Source organism: Taudactylus pleione, unplaced genomic scaffold (genome assembly GCF_031769625.1).
Source record: "Taudactylus pleione unplaced genomic scaffold, aTauple2 ptg000634l, whole genome shotgun sequence".
Taxonomy (NCBI): domain Eukaryota; kingdom Metazoa; phylum Chordata; class Amphibia; order Anura; family Myobatrachidae; genus Taudactylus; species Taudactylus pleione.
In genome coordinates this window covers 3,780,086-3,802,669 of record NW_028285036.1, presented here as the reverse complement: position 1 = coordinate 3,802,669, position 22,584 = coordinate 3,780,086, and positions in this window count along the sequence as shown.

The window sequence follows — 22,584 nt, the reverse complement described above, 5'->3', positions numbered from 1 at the left end:
GCCCATTCACAATGAGGCCACGCCCCTTATACAGCAAGGCCATATCCCCTTTCGGATGTGCAATCAGTATTAAGTTGGAAGGTATGTATAATAAGCTCTTGATTATTTTCAGGTCCAGGCACATGTGGCCCTTAATCGATACCTGCAGGCAACAGCGTTTTCCGGAAACTGCGCAACAAAAGTAATAAAGAAACCGCAGATCTGGAATGGAATTTGACGGAAGGGCGGCAGTTCTTCAGAGCATTACCGGACTGCTCTGGGTTCCCACACATGCACATATGGTCTTGTCCCCGGACCTGTTTTAAAATAAACAGTGTAGTATTAAGTAGCCGCCAAAGGCAGATGCAAGAGGGTCCGCTAAAAGTGCGATACAATTCTAATAGGAATTAATTAGGCCCCTAAACATGAGGAGTATTTTAACAAAAACTTTGCATAAAATGAAAAATTTTATTTTTATAATGAAATAAACTACAAAGTCCAAGTATATTTATCCTTATATAAGGTGTATTTTGTAGATAGCTTTCTTTTTAATCTCTGTGCAACATGACTAATGCTTATTTGCTTTTGCAAATAGGTTATTTAAAAATAATGAACTCGTAAAAGGGTTTTATTTTCCATGAGAAGAAAAAAAATAAAATAAAAAGACATCTGCGGGTTATTATCTGACAGAATAAATGTGCGCAAACATGACATCACACAGCCCACCGCTGTCATCAGCGTCTGAATCACCAGGGCAGCGTGCATGCCTTACCCCCTGTGAGTAGGGAAAATTATAGGTGAGTAATGTACATTATGAAGAATAGAAAAGAAAGATCCCACATACGTGTAATTAGTATGATGCACATAGACAGTTGCATAAAATAGGAATAGCAGTCTGGGCAGTGTGTTAGCAGTTTTATCACAATGGGCGTTACTTTACATAATTTCATTTGGATTTCTATAAACGCTAGTAAATAATGCAACTAGAACTGGGCAAAGTCACTGAAATGTAATTTGTAGATGAATTGTGTTGTTCCGATTCTATGCAAACCAACAAAACAAAACGGTAGCCAAAGTGAACCAGCGCGACTTTGGCGAAGAATATTAGCATACCATTTATCATTAAAAATATGCAGCTTATTCCCCGAAAACACACGGTTTTGGGGGGTAACCGCAAATATTCAGTATCACCCCATGTATGAAGTACAGTTACCTGCTGCAGCCTCTATAGGTTTCTATGGGGGATGTGTATACAAAAGATGGAGCAACCACAGAAACTGAAAGTCGTTCATTCAGGTCACTCAAACCAATGCAGAGAATTGTAATAATAAAAATGATGCACTTACTATAATTAATAATCCAAAACACATATCAGTAAATAAAGCAGTCAAAAAGCATGTAGCAACTATAGTAGCATACGATTATAGATCCTGAGGATGGAACAATCTTTAAAACTGTGTTAAAAAGTCCCAAGCTGGAATTATTAAAATGTCAATGGCTATCGGTAAGACCTTTTGGAAGCATCTTGCTTGTTCATATAACAATTAATTAGAGTAGTAGCTTTATGTATCATGTGGCAATTCGGCACAGTAAACATGTTGCGAATAGTCGAGTGACAGTTGTTACAATGTTACCTTCCAGGCGGGCACATCAAACCCGCATGTTGTTGCAATAATCCAGTTGTAACAGTGAGAGAAGCCGCGACTGTGGATGGCTGGTCTCCAGTACTCAGCCTGACTAGCGGGGAACTTACAAATAGGAGTAAGGTGGCCGATCCAGAGTTCCGTGTCCGGCAGGTGAGTAACAGGGAGCTCCGTGCTGTGTATTGATGGAAGGTAACAGCTCTAGACCGTAACCACGAATGGCTGGCCATCAGCGCTCAACCCGACTGGTGGGGAGACTGCAGATAAAGTGTCGGCAGCGGGGGGTGCCGGCGGTGTCAGATGGCGGGGGATGGCAGGCGCCATCTTCTTTTTCTCCTTTGTGCTGTCTTCAATGGGCTGAACGCTGATTGGCTGAGACCCGTGACAGACGGCTCTCTCAGCCAATCAGTGTTAAGCCCGCTCAAAACAAAACCTCGTGACTCGACAGTGGGGTCGCAAAGTTTTGCCTCGGGTGAGGGATCCAGGGCAGACAGGGAGATCCGAGCTTCACTCAGATTCCACCAGATCCCCTAAATTCAGGTGGGTTCGGATCTGTGAGATCCGAACCCACTCATCTCTAATTAAAACATTGGTACATCGAGGACCATCAGAAGCGATAGCAGCGCTTGTGGTTGCCTCTACCATACCGGAAGCACTGCGAGGATTTCAGTGTAAAAAAATGGCTGGTGACGTGTACTATGATGCTGCCTGTTAATTATGCACGCCTCTGAAATGGCGTTAAGACACCAGCCACGCCTGCGTTCGCACCTTTACTCACCCGTTTTCACTGGACTGCCCCTGTTACCACCCACAAACGGCCTCTCCTGTCACTCATTACACTTGGCTGTTTTTGCAGGGCGAGCGAGCGGGTCCCGATCGCTATGAGTAGTTCGCGCACGCACACTGCGATGCATACGCATGCGCAGATTAGCGAACATCGGCAGCAGCGAGTGGATGCTTGCTAGCGACCGGGTCTGAATCAGGCCCTAAGTCCATAGGTTGCATTAACTATCAGGAGTCCTGGAATTAGTCCATTATAGAGTTGATAAACACCGGGTCTGTTCTTTACAGTGCAAGTACCGAGGATAATAGTAACTGGCAACCTTGAGCTCAGAGAAATAGTCTTCACTAACACAGGTCTCTGCTACCGGTTAAGAGCCTGATTCACTACAGATCGCAATATTACGTACGCACGCAGCTCAACTGCAATAGCAAGCTAATCCATTGCGATCGCAAAGCAAACTCAGCACAACATAAGGACGCCCACTTTATCTCACACACATCCGTAATGTTTAGCAGAATAGCAAAACCATCGGTACAATAGAGCGCCATCGCAGCCTCACGCTCACTTGCACAAGCCCTGACCTTACTCAGAAATTGCTAACTTCCACGCACGCTATGATACCTCAGACTGCATAGGGCATCGCAGTGGCTAATTTATGCACGCCCCTGCAACAGCGTGCGAATGCACTGGCACGTCTGCGTTCCTCCGAACACCTTCCCATCACCACCCACAAATGGTGCTTCCTGTCAATCACTCTGTGAGGGGTCTGCGTAGCCTAAGTGATTGTAGTCCCGATCGCAATAGCTAGTTCGAGGAACCTGCATTGTGATGGATACGCAGGCGCAGTACGCAACAATCGGCCGATTGCAGGCGTATTAGCAACTGCGATCCAAGCTGAATCAGGCCCTATGCGCGGTAATTGAACAAGTGGATATATTAACTAAAGTAACCATAAGCTCAGATTAGAATCCCCTCAGGAATAATAGCAATGTATAGACAAAACCTGAATAGCTACATTTAACCATCCTCCTTAAAGATACTTATCTGCTACAGAGAAACATTCCTCTAATACCCCTTTCAGACATACAACCCGGGAAATTTCCTGCTCAGACCCAGGAATTTCGCCTGTGCAAATTCCCGGGTATTTGGTCGAGACCCCCCTTTCACACTACAGTGTCTACCCGGGGAATTTCCAGGTAGACCCCTTTCAGACAAGAGCAGGGTTTTTCTGCTTACCTGCCTCTTCCCTGCCGTCTGCTCCTCCTAGCCTATCCCCTCTCTGGCTGATGATGATGATGTCATCATTCAGCAGCCAAAAGCCGGCCAATCGAAATGCAGTTTTTTTTTTAATTATAATTTTTTTTAACATTTATTCTAATTCCCTGGTGGTCCAGCGGGAGTGCGGGCGGCCCGCCGTGTCACAGCCGGCCGGTGCTGGGGGTGGTGAGCAGCAGCGCTGAGCGTCCTGTAGGACACTCTGCGCTGTCAGCTACATACAAAAGCTGCTTGGTGCTGCCCGGGACTAGTAAATTCCCGGGTAGCACCATTCAGACAGAAGCAGGGTAATTTCCCGGGACTTAAGTCCCGGGAAAAACCCTGGTCGATTACAGGGTCGGCTACCCGGGAACGTGTTCCCAGGTAGGTACCTTTCACACAGACATGAGACCCGGGAATTTTGGCCGAGGCAGGCCAAAATCCCGGGAATCTCAGTACATCTGAAAGGGGTATAAGTTGTTAGTGTTGCACCGTCATTTATATCCGGTCAGAAAGTCAAAACTGCTATGAAAGGGATTTCAGTGTAGTTTATAGTAGAGAGACGACCATAAGTTGGAAAAGGATAAGAGCGGCAAGAAAGGATATCGAATAAATAGTGTACACTATAACTAAAACCCATTCTACATATCCCGGGCAAAGAATAGTGCACTTTACTAACTTATTCAGCGCTGAACTTTACTTCTTTGAAACAAGTCAATTGTTACAGTAAAGGGGCATACTCACTAGACCAGTGGTTCTCAAACTCGGTCCTCTGGACCCCACACAGTTCACATTTTCCAGGTCACCCAGCAGGTGCACAGGTGTATTCATTACTCACTGACACATTTTGAAAGGTCCACAGGTGGAGATAATTATTTCACTTGCGATTCTGTGAGGAGACCTGGAAAACATGCACTGTTTAGGGTCCTGAGGACCGAGTTTGAGAACCTGTGCACTAGACGATGTGCTGAAAGATATTGGTGAAAGATATTGGATGTACACACTCAACGATATCGTTAATGATATCGTTCAGTGACACCATCCTGCCACATTCCTGAACAGGCACTTTCTGACGTTATCGTCACATTAGCTTGTATGTTTGCATGACAGCAAACATCGTTAACGACCCGCGGGAGCACACATCGTTGGTCGTTTGGTGCATACACACTGGACGATATTAACGATATATCATTGGACTATATCGTTCATATCGATAACTTTTTAGTCTCTAGTGTGTATGCCCCATAAGAGAGACTCTAACTAGGGAAAGATTAGATATTCCAAAGGTCTGGACTAAAATCTTTGGTATTAGGATTTAATAGAATATTTTCTGTAAGGTATTGTGGTGTATGATATTGTGCTTGGAAAAGGTTATATTTTTCATATATTGTACCTAAATTTATTGTTACATAAAAAGATACTTACCAGTTTGAAGGTTACAGGTTCTGAATCCAGGGTCGTTGTGGATGAGCGCAGAGTTCCTGAAAAACAAAGCAAACAGTGTGTTATTGTGTGTATTGAATCTAAATGCATTGTAAAGATAATCTATATTCTATGTAAAAGATAGTCGTTGTGATATTTATTCCTCTCATAAAAATACATTCTTAGACAAGAATATTGTGAACTCCCTTGGAAAAGAATGACAGGAAGTTATATACCACAGTCATACAATGGATGTCAATAGACAAGAAGAAACCACTAAAGGGGGCGAGTCGGAGGTATCGTCCACATCAACCAATTAGATTCCAGCTATCAGTTTATAGACTGTTGTAGAAACGTGGCAGCTAAAATCTGATTGGTTGCTATAGCCAACACCCAGGGTCAGTGGACCCACAGGGGTACAGGGGAAATCCCCGGTGGGCCCACTGCCTGAGGGCCCGCCCCCTACTCTAGGGGTCTGGTCCCAGACTGTGCATATGTTACATTATACTGCATTCCCAGGATTATAGCATATTCACTACAATGCATTGTGGTTATAAATCTGGGCCATTATCATGCATGCATCATTATTTACTATATGTATTTATAATGGGGCCCAGACCATGACCTCTCTAATGCTTAGCCACGCCTCTGTGTTGTTTGGCACACCCCCTCTGGAGACTTTTCACACCCCATAATCATGGGCCCCTACCACTGCATTCCCCCAATGGACTCTTCATGCCCCAGTGTGACACTGGCAACACCTCCACTTGTCTTTAGAATGTTTGTTAAATCTCCTCCCTAAGAAGCTTCGAAACTGCTAAACCAAGGTAAATGCCTCCGCTCACATTGCATAAAATGTATATCTGTCTGTTTAAAACACCTTTAATAGATTCAATGAATTAAGATAAGAGAGACCTGGAAATAAATGTTCGGCTTCCAAGGCTGATTTGATACCAGCAAATTGTTGTGTATCATTGATTCTGTGTAAAGCTGGGCATCCACTATACAATTATCTGTCAGATATCTGTCCAATCTGGCTGGTTGGAATGAAAACCTGGTAATGTATGGGAGCAAATGACAATCATCCATTTGCTCACAAACACTGGAAAATAGAGAAAACGGTTGTTCAGACAAATTTAACCAATTTGAACAATTTTTTTCAGTGTTTAAAACCATATGATTGACTGTCATTTGCTCCCATACATTACCAGGTTTTCATTCCAAGCAGCCAGATTGGACAGGGTCTCATTCAGACCCGCTCGCGAGCGCTGAGCGCTCGCAAGCGGGTCGATGTTTCCCAAATGCGCATGCGCACGACGGAGGCGCCTCCGTCGTGCGCATGCGCGAGACCCGAATAACGACGGGGTAGCCGTCGTTATGGGTCTCGCACCAAAGGGGGCGTGCTGTCGATGTTGATTGACAGCATGCCCCCTTTGGTGGGCGGGCCGGGGGCGTGGCTGCTTAGACGGAGGCGTTCCCATGGGAACGCCTACCGTCTGGGGCCGGCCCCACTGACATCACTAGTGATGTCGGTGGGAGTGATTTTGGCTCTGATAGAGCCAAAATCAATCCATGGCTTGCGGCAGATGAGACCCCACCACAAGAGTCTCGTCGCAAGCCCGATGGTCGCGATGGTCTTGACCATCGCGACCATCATCATGGACGCTCGCATAAGCTGTGGGTGGTAACCCACAGCTATGCGAGCGTCCACGAGGCCGCCTCGCAAAAAGAAAACCACGCCCTGAGCGTCCGGCTCTGCATCAGGCCCAGATATCTGACAGATAATTGTATAGTGGATGCCTAACTTAGCAATAAAACATGTAGACTTCTCTTTTCCTTGAGTGTTGTTTAATATAGTCTGCGTGGTTCAGAGTTTGCTTGAAGTCTTTGGCCGTATTATTGAACTATTGTATTGTAGACATTTCTAGATTCTTTTTCAATGTACGTTTACTGAAGCTATAATTACCCACTGGCCGAACACCAGAAAGAAAAAAAATCTCATTGTTGTAAAAAAATATTTTATATGTTGTTAATGTGTGAGGTTTTTATTACTAGTTAGTACTTGCAGGCTATATAAAGTAGATGTTCACATTCACAAATTAGATATAATACGCCACACACCTACTCTGAATTTACATGTCACCCTAATGTGTGCCCCTTTCCATCTAGATTGTAAGCTCTTACGAGCAAGGTCCCTATTACATCATGTATTCCTGCCTACACTTCCCAACCGTCCTGATCTCCACTTGCAATGTACCCTCTGCCCGGTGTTTTATCCTCTATCATCAGTATCTCTAGCTGTGGGTCTCACACCCTATACTAGTCTACTTTCACAGATCTTATGGAGGGCTCCCAAATGTTTTATTTTTCTCCTCTTCCCCTGCTTCGCTCTGCTACCTCTTCACTGGGCAAGATATGATAATTGAATTCCAACTCCTATAATCACTGTGAGGAGCTCTATAATTAGGAGACAATGTTACATACACAGGTATGATAACTGAGCTCCACCTTCTATAATCACTGTGAGGAGCTCTGAAATGAGAAGACAATGTTACATACACCGTATGATAACTAATCTCCACCTCCTATAATCACTGTGAGGAGCTCTATAATTAGGAGACAATGTTACATACACAGGTATGATAACTGAGCTCCATCTCCTATAATCACTGTGAGGAGCTCTGTAAAGAGGAGACAATGTGACATACACCGGTATGATAACTGATCTCCACCTCCTATAATCACTGTGTGGAGCCCTATAATGGTGAGACAATGTTACATACACAGGTATGATAACTGATCTCCATATCCTATAATCACTGTGAGGAGCTCTGTAAAGAGGAGACAATGTGATAAACACAGATGATAACTGAACTCCACCTCCTATAATCACTGTGATGAGCCCTATAATGAGGAGACAATGTGATAAACACAGATGATAACTGAACTCCACCTCCTATAATCACTGTGAGGATCCCTATAATGGGGAGACAATGTGATAAACACAGATGATTACTGAACTCCACCTCCTAAAATCACTGTGAGGAGCCCTATAATGGGAAGACAATGTGATAAACACAGATGATAACTGAACTCCACCTCCTATAATCACTGTGAGGAGCCCTATAATGGGGAGACAATGTGATAAACACAGATATGATAACGAGAACTCCTATAATCACTGTGAGGAGCTCTATAATGAGGAGACAATGTGATAAACACAATTGATAACTGAACTCCACCTCCTAAAATCACTGTGAGGAGCCCTATAATGGGGAGACAATGTGATAAACACAGATATGATAACGAGAACTCCTATAATCACTGTGAGGAGCTCTATTATGAGGAGACAATGTGATAAACACAGATATGATAAACTGAACGCCTCCTATAATCACTGTGAGTAGCCCTATAATGAGGATACAATGTGATAAACACAGATATGATAACTGAACTCCTCCTATAATCACTGTGAGGAGCTCTATAATGAAGAGACAATGTAAAAAAACATAGATATGATAACTGATCTCCTATAATCACTGTAAAGAGCTCTATAATGAGGAGATAATGTAAAACACATAGATATGATAACTGAACTCCTATAATCACTGTGAGGAGCTCTGTAATGAGGGAACAATATTGCATACACAGATATGATAACTGATCTCCACCTCCTAAAATCACTGTGAGGAGCCCTATAATGAAGAGACAATGTGATAAACGTAGATGATAACTGAACTCCACCTCCTATAATCACTGTGAGGAGCCCTATAATGGGGTGACAATGTGATAAACACAGAGATGATAACTGAACTCCTCCTATAATCACTGTGAGGAGCCCTATAATGGGGTGACAATGTGATAAAGACAGATATGATAACTGATCGCCTCCTATAATCACTGTGAGGAGCCCTATAATGGGGAGACAATGTGATAAACACAGATGATAACGGAACTCCACCTCCTATAATCACTGTGAGGAGCCCTATAATGGGGAGACAATGTGATAAACACAGATATGATAACGAGAACTCCTATAATCACTGTGAGGAGCTCTATAATGAGGAGACAATGTGATAAACACAGATATGATAAACTGAACGCCTCCTATAATCACTGTGAGGAGCCCTATAATGAGGATACAATGTGATAAACACAGATATGATAACTGAACTCCTCCTATAATCACTGTGAGGAGCTCTATAATGAAGAGACAATGTAAAAAAACATAGATATGATAACTGATCTCCTATAATCACTGTAAAGAGCTCTATAATGAGGAGATAATGTAAAAAACATAGATATGATAACTGAACTCCTATAATCACTGTGAGGAGCTCTGTAATGAGGGAACAATATTACATACACAGATATGATAACTGATCTCCACCTCCTAAAATCACTGTGAGGAGCCCTATAATGAAGAGACAATGTGATAAACGCAGATGATAACTGAACTCCACCTCCTATAATCACTGTGAGGAGCCCTATAATGGGGTGACAATGTGATAAACACAGAGACGATAACTGAACTCCTCCTATAATCACTGTGAGGAGCCCTATAATGGGGTGACAATGTGATAAAGACAGATATGATAACTGATCGCCTCCTATAATCACTGTGAGGAGCCCTATAATGGGGTGACAATGTGATAAAAACAGATATGATAACTGAACTCCTCCTATAATCACTGTGAGGAGCCCTATAATGGGGAGACAATGTGATAAACACAGATGATTACTGAAATCCACCTCCTATAATCACTGTGAGGAGCCCTATAATGGGGAGACAATGTGATAAACACAGATATGATAACGAGAACTCCTATAATCACTGTGAGGAGCTCTATAATGAGGAGACAATGTGATAAACACAGATGATAACTGAACTCCACCTCCTAAAATCACTGTGAGGAGCCCTATAATGGGGAGACAATGTGATAAAAACAGATATGATAACGAGAACTCCTATAATCACTGTGAGGAGCTCTATTATGAGGAGACAATGTGATAAACACAGATATGATAAACTGAACGCCTCCTATAATCACTGTGAGTAGCCCTATAATGAGGATACAATGTGATAAACACAGATGTGATAACTGAACTCCTCCTATAATCACTGTGAGGAGCTCTATAATGAAGAGACAATGTAAAAAAACATAGATATGATAACTGATCTCCTATAATCACTGTAAAGAGCTCTATAATGAGGAGATAATGTAAAAAAACATAGATATGATAACTGAACTCCTATAATCACTGTGAGGAGCTCTGTAATGAGGGAACAATATTGCATACACAGATATGATAACTGATCTCCACCTCCTAAAATCACTGTGAGGAGCCCTATAATGAAGAGACAATGTGATAAACGTAGATGATAACTGAACTCCACCTCCTATAATCACTGTGAGGAGCCCTATAATGGGGTGACAATGTGATAAACACAGAGATGATAACTGAACTCCTCCTACAATCACTGTGAGGAGCCCTATAATGGGGTGACAATGTGATAAAGACAGATATGATAACTGATCGCCTCCTATAATCACTGTGAGGAGCCCTATAATGGGGTGACAAATGTGATAAAAACAGATATGATAACTGATCTCCACCTCCTATAATCACTGTGAGGAGCCCTATAATGGGGTGACAATGTGATAAAAACAGATATGATAACTGATCTCCACCTCCTATAATCACTGTGAGGAGCCCTATAATGGGGAGACAATGTGATAAACACAGATATGATAAAGAGAACTCCTATAATCACTGTGAGGAGCTCTATAATGAGGAGACAATGTGATAAACACAGATATGATAAACTGAACGCCTCCTATAATCACTGTGAGGAGCCCTATAATGAGGATACAATGTGATAAACACAGATATGATAACTGAACTCCTCCTATAATCACTGTGAGGAGCTCTATAATGAAGAGACAATGTAAAAAAACATAGATATGATAACTGATCTCCTATAATCACTGTAAAGAGCTCTATAATGAGGAGATAATGTAAAAAACATAGATATGATAACTGAACTCCTATAATCACTGTGAGGAGCTCTGTAATGAGGGAACAATATTACATACACAGATATGATAACTGATCTCCACCTCCTAAAATCACTGTGAGGAGCCCTATAATGAAGAGACAATGTGATAAACGCAGATGATAACTGAACTCCACCTCCTATAATCACTGAGGAGCCCTATAATGGGGTGACAATGTGATAAACACAGAGACGATAACTGAACTCCTCCTATAATCACTGTGAGGAGCCCTATAATGGGGTGACAATGTGATAAAGACAGATATGATAACTGATCGCCTCCTATAATCACTGTGAGGAGCCCTATAATGGGGTGACAATGTGATAAAAACAGATATGATAACTGAACTCCTCCTATAATCACTGTGAGGAGCCCTATAATGGGGAGACAATGTGATAAACACAGATGATTACTGAAATCCACCTCCTATAATCACTGTGAGGAGCCCTATAATGGGGAGACAATGTGATAAACACAGATATGATAACGAGAACTCCTATAATCACTGTGAGGAGCTCTATAATGAGGAGACAATGTGATAAACACAGATGATAACTGAACTCCACCTCCTAAAATCACTGTGAGGAGCCCTATAATGGGGAGACAATGTGATAAAAACAGATATGATAACGAGAACTCCTATAATCACTGTGAGGAGCTCTATTATGAGGAGACAATGTGATAAACACAGATATGATAAACTGAACGCCTCCTATAATCACTGTGAGTAGCCCTATAATGAGGATACAATGTGATAAACACAGATGTGATAACTGAACTCCTCCTATAATCACTGTGAGGAGCTCTATAATGAAGAGACAATGTAAAAAAACATAGATATGATAACTGATCTCCTATAATCACTGTAAAGAGCTCTATAATGAGGAGATAATGTAAAAAAACATAGATATGATAACTGAACTCCTATAATCACTGTGAGGAGCTCTGTAATGAGGGAACAATATTGCATACACAGATATGATAACTGATCTCCACCTCCTAAAATCACTGTGAGGAGCCCTATAATGAAGAGACAATGTGATAAACGTAGATGATAACTGAACTCCACCTCCTATAATCACTGTGAGGAGCCCTATAATGGGGTGACAATGTGATAAACACAGAGATGATAACTGAACTCCTCCTATAATCACTGTGAGGAGCCCTATAATGGGGTGACAATGTGATAAAGACAGATATGATAACTGATCGCCTCCTATAATCACTGTGAGGAGCCCTATAATGGGGTGACAAATGTGATAAAAACAGATATGATAACTGATCTCCACCTCCTATAATCACTGTGAGGAGCCCTATAATGGGGTGACAATGTGATAAAAACAGATATGATAACTGATCTCCACCTCCTATAATCACTGTGAGGAGCCCTATAATGGGGAGACAATGTGATAAACACAGATGATAACTGAACTCCACCTCCTATAATCACTGTGAGGAGCCCTATAATGGGGAGACAATGTGATAAACACAGATATGATAACGAGAACTCCTATAATCACTGTGAGGAGCTCTATAATGAGGAGACAATGTTATAAACACAGATATGATAAACTGAACGCCTCCTATAATCACTGTGAGGAGCCCTATAATGAGGATACAATGTGATAAACACAGATATGATAACTGAACTCCTCCTATAATCACTGTGAGGAGCTCTATAATGAAGAGACAATGTAAAAAAACATAGATATGATAACTGATCTCCTATAATCACTGTAAAGAGCTCTATAATGAGGAGATAATGTAAAAAACATAGATATGATAACTGAACTCCTATAATCACTGTGAGAAGCTCTGTAATGAGGGAACAATATTACATACACAGATATGATAACTGATCTCCACCTCCTAAAATCACTGTGAGGAGCCCTATAATGAAGAGACAATGTGATAAACGCAGATGATAACTGAACTCCACCTCCTATAATCACTGTGAGGAGCCCTATAATGGGGTGACAATGTGATAAACACAGAGATGATAACTGAACTCCTCCTATAATCACTGTGTGGAGCCCTATAATGGGGTGACAATGTGATAAAGACAGATATGATAACTGATCGCCTCCTATAATCACTGTGAGGAGCCCTATAATGGGGTGACAATGTGATAAAAACAGATATGATAACTGAACTCCTCCTATAATCACTGTGAGGAGCCCTATAATGGGGTGACAATGTGGTAAAGACAGATATGATAACTGATCGCCTCCTATAATCACTGTGAGGAGCCCTATAATGGGGTGACAATGTGATAAAAACAGATATGATAACTGATCTCCACCTCCTATAATCACTGTGAGGAGCCCTATAATGGGGTGACAATGTGATAAAAACAGATATGATAACTGATCTCCACCTCCTATAATCACTGTGAGGAGCCCTATAATGGGGTGACAATGTGATAAAAACAGATATGATAACTGATCTCCACCTCCTATAATCACTGTGAGGAGCCCTATAATGGGGTGACAATGTGATAAAAACAGATATGATAACTGATCTCCACCTCCTATAATCACTGTGAGGAGCCCTATAATGGGGTGACAATGTGATAAAAACAGATATGATAACTGATCTCCACCTCCTATAATCACTGTGAGGAGCCCTCTAATGGGATGACAATGTGATAAAAACAGATATGATAACTGATCTCCACCTCCTATAATCACTGTGAGGAGCCCTATAATGGGGTGACAATCTGATAAAAACAGATATGATAACTGATCTCCACCTCCTATAATCACTGTGAGGAGTCCTATAATGGGGTGACAATGTGATAAAAACAGATATGATAACTGATCTCCACCTCCTATAATCACTGTGAGGAGCTCTGTCACACGAGTTAATACGTAGGGAGATTACAGTAGCCATTCTTGCATTTCCAAGTACGGCATAAACAACTTGATGAACACAAACAACGGCGGCCGTTTTGCATCACATATCCTTTATTGCACACGTGTGACCTTGATCCCCCTACATATTAGTTTGTGCTGTTGTGTGATGTACACAGGTTGTTCCATTGAAATTCATCTGATTCAGTAGAAGCCGAACAATTATTTCTCAAGCAATCTTTCTCCAAATTATAGGCGCACCTTATCCTGCTTGGAATAATATTACAGTGACCTGGAGGTCAGCAATAACGTGACTACAATATATACAGGAGGTATTGTTTCTGCAGGCAGCAGCGGAGGCTGCATTCCATTGTAGTATCTGTTCTTCATAGTCAGTTATTACTGTATTATTCACTATTCCATATTCAGAGCATGAACACAACAGAGGCATTGTGGTTCTATCTCCTCAGTACCAATAAAAGCTCCCCACAGCCGCCCCCACCAGGGCTTCCAGAAACGTTTACACCTGCAATTTGTGTCAAATAGTGGGATCCGGACTTGCGAAACCGCTGTGCAACTATACAGTATGCAGCACCTTTATCACAACTGAGATCAATTAAATAGAATTGTGGTGTAATTATTGAAAATTATACTTAAGAGACATTACACGGCAGTGGGGGCCTATCCAGAATAACCACGCCACTGAAAGCTTGGCTGCTTGTGTGACTGTGCCATGTAAGGTTAAACGCATCAGTACAATCATACCATACAATTATCTCTGATTTAATAAATAGGACACACTGTGGACTTCATTCAGAGTCAGTCGTTGCGGCCGCACGGTCGTATAGGAAAAGGGGCCGGATATGCAAATGATGCACACGCATGTTGTGTCCCTAAGGTCGGATCGTTAGCTGGCCGACCAAGGGGTGGATGCGGTCGGATCGCTAAAAATACGCCCACATCTCGTACGCATAGCACGTCATCTCCGGCTATTTAAGGATTAATCGCAAGCATCGGAATCCATCGGAACTGGTCGTAGAGCTAAAGGTTGACCATACCCTCTCTTAAGCTCTACGATCATGTCAGTGTAAAACCTCCCTTGTCACGTGTGCCATGACACTACTTTGTAATTTATGCACTCCCATAAAACGCTGTTCGCATAATGAGGCACGCCTGCGTTCGGATCTCCACTCCCCCGTTTTCAAGCACCTTCCCCTGTTACCACCCACAAACGCCGCAATCTGTCACTCAAACTACCGACCTGGCTGTGTTCAAGGAGCGAGAAATTTCTGATCGTAGCGGCTAGTTTGCACACGCGCATTGCGAACTGTACGCATGCGCAGTTTAGCGAACATCGGCTGCGTACGACCATGCGGCCGCTTCGACCGACTCTGAATGAAGTCCTGAGCCCCTTTTACAGAGGAGCAGGACTGTCCACAGAATGTGGGTCTGTTTGGGGATAAGGATAAAGGAGGTGGGGGTGTGGGGGGCGGGGGTTATACAGCCTGGATTTAATTTTTCTATTTTCATGGATGAAGAACTAATCGTAGAGTGAGGGGACATTGGGATGGTCTTCATTAAATGTGTCACTATTGTGTGTTTGAAGGATTTTATTACATTATTTAAAGCGTGTGACTAAGTATGCGTTTTAACTTTTCACACATTAGGGCTGCTTCTGAGTCAAACTTAGCAGCGATGTGGGACGGAGCGGAGACATGTTTTTAATTTGCGCAAGCGTCTGAATCACATCGCGCATGAATTCCGACTTTGTTTGTACATGTCGCAGAACAAATTTAGACGCAGGGTAGCATAAATATAAGGGGCGTTACTAGGCAACAGGGGTGGCTAAAAAGACGACACACACGGAGATGGTGCGCTCTATGGGAGTGTCGCCGGCGTACAGAGACGCTCAACCATTTTAAATATATGCCATGCGGTATTTTAGCGTCTATGGACGATGACAGTGGGCGCCTCAGTCATTGCACGTTCGGACGCCCGGATCTACAGCAGGGAAGGGCTTTGTAGCGCCATTGGCATAGAGACACAGCCGCGACTGCGTCAAAACACACAAGGGCGGCCGCTACTCTAGAATCAAGCCCGTAAAGTTAATTTGGAAAGCCCCAAAGGCATCACATTGAAAGTGTAGGAGAACACCTAAATGCCCCTATGTCCTGGGTGCTGGCACTGCTGGTAGAATGTAAGCCCTATTGTGGGGAGGAAAGTGCTCTCAGCTCATTCCTGAATGTCCCAATGCAAGATAACATATAGAATAGCTTATTGCCGCTATGCAGGACATCTTAGCTCTGAAATGTATTACGGAGAACTGTTACAGTAACTCACCCCTCCGGTGACCTCTGTCCTGCCTGTAACGCATCAGCCTAGTCCTAGAGCATACTGGCCAACTCTCCCTGAATGTCGGGGAGACTCCCTGAAATAGTAGCAATCTCCCTGTCTCCCTGAAGAGCCTAGCAATCTCTCTGATTGCACCTTACCCCCAATATGTAGCTGTTATATTAAAAAAACAAAACAAAAAAAAAACAGATATGTACATTCAAATGGGGTCATTAGTATAATTTCCCTGCATTGGTTATAAGTCACAATGATCCCTATGGCTACATGCATTTAAAATAAGTTTTCTCGTGCCACTCATATGGAACCCCTTGTGCAACATAATACATTTGCAAGCCCTAAAAAGTATCAGTGTTTATTCATCAACAAGTAGATTTTACTGACTGCTTTGGGGCTCGTTTACATGTGGATGTAAGTCAGTATTATGACACGCCTCTCAGATGTAGCAGTACACGCCCACTTTACCGCCGCGCTCATAGGTGTTGCTTTCACAATCTCCCTGAAATGCTTTTTCAAAAGTAGGCAAGTAACCTAACCCCCCTAACCCTAACCCTCCTTAGGGGTGCCTAACCCTAACTTCCCCCCCAAGTGCCTAACCCTAATCCCCCCTCTAAGTGCCTAACCCTAACCACCCCCTTCCCCGCTGCCTAAACCTAAGTCCCCCGGGGGGGTGCCTAACCCTAAGTCCCCCCCGGGGGTGCCTAACCCTAACCCTCCCTCCCCCTAGCCTAACCCTAACCCTCCCGGGGAGGTGCCTAACCCTAAGTCCTCCCCGGGAGCCCTAAACCTAACCCTCCCCCCCTGCGGCTGTCCGCTCGCGGCGCCCGGCATCCCTATGATCGGGATGCCGGGCGCCGGTCTCCCGGTGTTGGGGAAATGCGGGCGTCTACATCTAGACGCCCGGGATTTCACCCTTGCCGGGAAATGACAGTAGGGAAGCCGACTGCCGGTATTTAGGCAGTCGGCTTCCCGATTGCCTCCCCTGGTACTGAGGGGGTGTGGCCAAATCCAGGAGGCGTGACCACCATTATCATACGCAACGAGTTTTAAAACTCATTGCATATAATACAACGTTGATAAATAGGCTCCTATGTAAGGCGCCCTGACACTTGTGCCCCTCAGCAGCTGGCCTGCCCCCCTTCCCTTTTGGTGCCCGGAGGGGGCGGCAGGACTGGTAAGTAACAGAGCGCCAGAGATGGTGCTATGTGTTTGTGGGCAAGCAACAAAAAGCTCAGCATTTCTTTGCTTAGTAATACCCCTTTTATACCTAAAACCCAGGTCCGACCTGGGTTTTTGGACATGGTTCCAACCCTGGTCAGACCCAGGTCAGACCCATTTACACTGCACCTTTGATCTGGGTTACTCCCATGTCAGCCCTGTTCACACTGAACTCAGGTCTGCCCTGCTAAACCTGTGAGGTCAGAAAAAGTGGGAGGTGAATGCTCCACAACCACCAATCAGCTCATTTTAGGCATGACCAAGGTCAGATAACCCGGGTTGCACCGTTTACACTGCACCATTACCTGGGTCCATCCTGGGTCCAACCCTGGTAGCTACCTGGGTTGGATTGCAGGGTCACTTGACCCAGGTTATTTTTCAGGGACCCTTTTACACTGAGCTGCGACCCGGGTAGACCCAGCAAAAACCCAGGTTTTTGCTCTGGTGTAAAAGGGGTATGTGTCCATCACGACGTCATTGACAGAAGCTGAAGTCACTGCTGGAGAAATCTCAGGTTTTTCCATGGTCTGCCTCTTTAATGTGTATGGTGGACACATATGGAAAACACTGGAAATAGGGGATTATCAAGGATTCATAAATTTGCCCCTTAGAGCCTCACTAGTGTCACCTGCTGCTATTGTATCATTAGGCTACATCCTCATGAATACTGATTCAACACGGAAATAAAGTGATTACCTCCATCGGGCGAGGACGAGAGGCCCAATGTAGCATCTGACCGTCATTTCCTAGCTAATACCTCACATTTTCTAAGTCTGAACACTCATCGATATTTGATGCTATTACACAGCTGTAATACAGCAGCCAGCTCCTATTCTGTCTGGTTTAATTAACGTGGCCTCATTAAACGCACAATAAAATCTAATCAGGAGTCTTGGGAAGCTGCGGATTTGACATTGTTCATACAGTTTTATAGCTTCATCAACAGACAAAATGTGACATACGGGACTTCACAGGGGGAAGGAAAAGGTGAGCGTGGTCGAAAATCATTACTGTGATCATTTAGTGGCGCTCTTAGGATGAAGCATTAATTAGACCTGGCTCTAATTTACTTGGAAGAAGAAGAGGGACGCGTTTTTCAAAGCCGTCATTTCAGTTAGAAACCTCTAAACAATTCCCGGCTAATTTCACCTTGAATTCTGGTGCCTGAGACTATAAATGTCTCCTCTTAGAAGTTCAATGCCGCGGTCTAAAGTTGGGAAGTGACTCTTACGGTTTCCCAATGCTCTAGTCCCACCCATCTGTTACGCCCCTAACTTTGTCCCTCTACAGCTTCTGTAGTGTGTAAGCCCTAGTTTGCTATTTCAGCCACTAGTGCTCCCTAAGCTTGTTGCAGCGCATATATAGTATGGGACCATGGCGTTTGCCTCTACGTGCTGCATAGTGGATGCTGGGCCCCCCATACAAGCTCGGGCTAATCAGTGGCCCCCTCAGCACCCGTGGCCGCCAAGAGATGGGTGGACCGCTCATTATCACTGGAAAGCATGGTGGTCAACTGCCTACCCTCCAACATGACCAATTCCATTAGGTACAGAATGCTCTACTCCTGTTCTTCCTTCTTAATTTATGATTGCAGCCACCTGTGTTGAACTAGGTAATTATTAGACAGGTGTTTCAACACAGGTGGCTGCAATCCTAAATTAAGTAGGAAGCCCAGGAGTAGAGCATTAAGGGCCTGATTCAGAGCCGGTCGCTCTGTGAGAGCGCTCGCTTTGAATCAGGGCTGGTCTTTATTTTTTTTTAGAACGGCCTCCTGGCCGCTCGCATAGCTGTGGGTGACAACCCACAGCTATAGCGAGCAGCCAGGAAGATGGCCGCGATGGTCAAGTTGTGGTAGGATCTCATTGCCGCAAGCCCCAGAGAGATTTCGTCTCTAACAGAGCCAAAATCTCTCCCACAACCTCTAGCCCATATTTCCTGCATTATAGCCGCCGTCAGGGGCAGCGTCACCAGACGCACAACCTCTAGCCCATACTTCCAGCATTATAGCCGCCGTCAGGGGCAGCGTCACCAGACGCACAACCTCCAGTGTCAAACGCAGGATTTCTAGAGGGGGGTTTCCAATGCTTGATTTTAGAGTGAGTGTGGCTTATCCAGCTTTAATATGCGTCATACAAAATGTATTGTGTGTCATGTTTCCAGCATATACAGGACCAGAGATCACAGTAAGCCATTAAATGTGGTAGTAGGGCCATCTTGCTTGAGCTGAATGTTTATATTGTAGATGAGAGCACCATTCCAGGGCATGGGAGCAAGTCCAGGAGTCTGGGGGAGCAGCAGAAGAACCTAGCACTGCACTGGACATATATGTAAATATTGGACTCTATAGCAGTGCATCCCTAACGGTGCACATTTTCCAAATCCCCTAATTGGTGCACAGGTGTATTTATTACTGGCTGATACATGTTAAAAGATCCATAGGTCATTTAATTTATGATACTGAGAAGAACATGCAGCGATAGTAAAATTCCATTATATTACTATTCATGGTGTGGGCTGGGGAGGGGGTTTCCAGGCAGACGGAACCCCCCCTGCGTTTGCCTATGACCTCTAGCCCATACTTCCTGCATTATAGCCGCCGTCAGGGGCAGCGTCACAAAGTGTAAAGAAATGGAACTAGATTCAGAGCTAGAAAGAAGAACTACAGGAAAAAAACATTTACAAGGAGGTTTTCACCTGTTTAATTATTAAGGGGCCCGAGGTTGCAACATCTCTGACCCCAATGGTACCAGAGAATATACTGCCAGAGTCCCTTTGTAATATATATGTATGCAATAAGAAGAGCACCAGGAGACAAAAGGAAGTAATTTGATAAAGCAGCCAGGGCACTGCCAGGACGCCGGGTAGGATAGAGAATACGTGGGGAGTAAAGGTTACCGACCACTGACAGGAAAGCAGAAACAACACGTCAATGGATCGCAGATAGGGATAAACCCTACACACCCGAGAGCCAAGGAGACAGATGAGAAAACCTATAGCACTCTGAGCAGGACGGCCTATCACACCATCTCGCATGCGGTGCAGTGCATACCAAATGAAGGATGGAACGACACATTATTCCGTTGTTAATTAAATCTTCTAATGTGTATCAGCAATCTTGGATGGTCCGGGACGAAGGTAAATCTCCCCGACCATCGGCAAGATTGCTGGTCATACAAGTGTGTGCCTGGTCTAACACACATACATGCTCTTCATGCGTTACCGATATAGGGCTTGATTGTGAGCACGCAAGTCCAAAGAGGACACTTCTTGAGATTACCAGCATACTGCGCAATGCATTGCAAGAAGCATTGGCAGACTGCGCCAGGGCTGCCTACTCTCCTGATTCTGCCGGGAGCCTCTCAAAAATCGAGGCAACTCCCCCGGGTTGGCTGCTGCCTCCCATGCAACCCCCCCCAGTCGCACCCACTTATTGAGCGAAAGTGGCAGTCCGGGGGGGCAGGGGCGATGGCGTGATTCGCGCTGATTCGCGTCATTGTAGTCCTGCCCCCTGCTTTAAAATGCTGGTAATATCGGTATTGTAAAGCGGGAGCTAAGCCGCGATGACGCGATCATGCCAACATGCCCCCACTTACGCCGCCATGCCCCCTGCTACACCGACCGGTCAGCCAGAAAGTGGGTAAGTATGGACTGCACGTGTTCTACACTATGGATAGGCACTTTCGGAGGAGGATAAAAGAGCGTGTGGCCCGCTCAGTGCGTGGCTGGATTGCCCTGACCATGAAAAGATCCATCTCATGGCAGCCCCCAACTCAGAATCAGGCGTTATGTGTGTGATATGCAATTCACGTCCGGTAGATGGGTTCCTGCTATATATACAGGGAAAGCCCAAGTAGTAAGGTCCTAGAACCTCTCTCTGTGGTTGAGGCCTGCAAAACCACATGACCACTCCTGAAGGCTCTCGTCATGGCACCGATAGGCATTGGGGCTCATCCCAGCACATCCAGAATAATAACTACAGATTGGAAACTCTTCCACTTCAGTGGTCTCGGGGCCCTGATTCAGCAAGGATCGCTATTCTGCTTAAACACACGCAGCGCAGGTGCTAATATCAGCGGTGATATGCAAATAATTGTATTCGCATTGCGATCGCAGCCTAACATAAGGATGCCCACTTCCCCTTACTCACATCCGTATACTAGGGGAACATAGCAAAACAATCTGTAACATCGAGTAACATCGGACCCATACGCACAGTTAGGGCCGGTCAGACCTCACTCAGGAATTGCTTACTTCAGCGCACGCTATGAGGCCGCAGGCTGCATATGGTATCACAGTGGCTAATTTAAGCAAGTGTAGTGCGAAACAATCGGCCGATTGCATGCGTATTAGCAACGGCGATCCAAGCTGATTCAGACCCTCAGTATAATAATAAGGGATCAGAGAGAGGCTCAAGCATCAGTATTCTGTATCAGGGCTCTCCATCCATCTCCGTGCCCTCACTGGTGCCATTACCACCGCATGTGGCGCCCAGAGGCTTTGGTTACCTCCAGGCGCTACACCATTGGCCAGCGGGTAATAGCCTTTGATGTGTGAAATTGGATAAAGAGGGAACAATCCCTCGATATTGGCACTTTATGACACAAATAAATACAGGTCGAGTCTCCCATATCCAAATATTCCGAAATACAGAATTTTTTCAGCGTGAGGCCGGGATGTACTAAAGGAAAAATGCGGTAAAAATCCTGTTTTCTTGGTTTTTACCGCATTTCAATATGTGCTAAGCCCCGTCCGCACTTTTATCGGTGCAGAGGGTAACACCAGAAAAACTCTGCATTACCCTATAGGAGCCTATTGGCTTCTTACTGCACCTGCTCCCGACGCCTCCCCGACGCCTCGACGCCCCGCCGACGCCAAGTGCTGGCCCCCACTCACCTGTTCTCCATGGTCACCGGCCCGTGCTCCTGCTGGGTCCTCCGCATCCTTCTAATTTTCTTCCGGGTGCAGGGAGGAGGAGGAGGAGCCTGGGACTTCCTGCACATGTGATCATCAGGATGTTCCCAGGA